We start from the raw sequence: 648 nt of genomic DNA, 5'->3' as shown, positions 1-648 counted from the left end.
AGTTCTGGGCTCCCCAGTTCAAGAAGGACAGGGATCTGCTGGAGAGGGTACAGCAAAATGCTACAAAGATGATGAGGGGCCTGGAGCATCTCTCTGTTGAGGAGAGGCTGAGGGACTTGGGTCTTTTTAGTCTGGAGAAGAGAAGGCTGAGGAGGGATCTGATCAACACCTATAAATACTTAGAGGGTGGGTGTCAGGAGGATGGGGCCAGGCTTTTTTCAGTGGTGCCCAGGGACAGGACAAGAGGAAATGGGCACAAACTTGAATATAAGAAGTTCTACCTAAACATGAGGAGGAACTTCTTTCCTTTGAGGGTGGCAGAGCCCTGGCAGAGGGAGGTGGTGGAGTCTCCTTCTCTGGAGACATTCAAACCCCTCCTGGACACGTTCCTGTGGGACCTGCTCTGGGTGGACCTGCCCTGGCAGGGGGTTGGAGAAGATGTCTCCAGAGGTCCCTTCCAACCCCGTGTGATGCTGTGATTCTCTGAACCGCGCATCCTCCGCGGGGGCGCAGGGACGGCCACCCCCACTCCCACCCCCCCCAATCCATCCGCGGCTGCAACGGTGGTGGTGCTGGGGGGGGGGTGTGGTGTTGCGCAGCCTCCCCCGCACCGCCTCCCCTTCCGCGGGTGCGTAGCTCCGCGCAACC

General features: G+C 58.8%; 1 protein-coding gene across 1 annotated transcript in view; it reads right to left on the bottom strand.

Annotated features, from left to right (window-relative positions):
* Positions 1-648, bottom strand: part of XKR5 (X-linked Kx blood group related 5) — an 8228-nt gene that overhangs the window by 7131 nt on the left and 449 nt on the right.

Source organism: Calidris pugnax, unplaced genomic scaffold, assembly GCF_001431845.1.
Source record: "Calidris pugnax isolate Ruff unplaced genomic scaffold, ASM143184v1 scaffold140, whole genome shotgun sequence".
In the NCBI taxonomy this organism is placed as follows: domain Eukaryota; kingdom Metazoa; phylum Chordata; class Aves; order Charadriiformes; family Scolopacidae; genus Calidris; species Calidris pugnax.
Note: the sequence above shows the minus strand (reverse complement) of the source record. Positions and strands in the feature narration are given on the sequence as shown.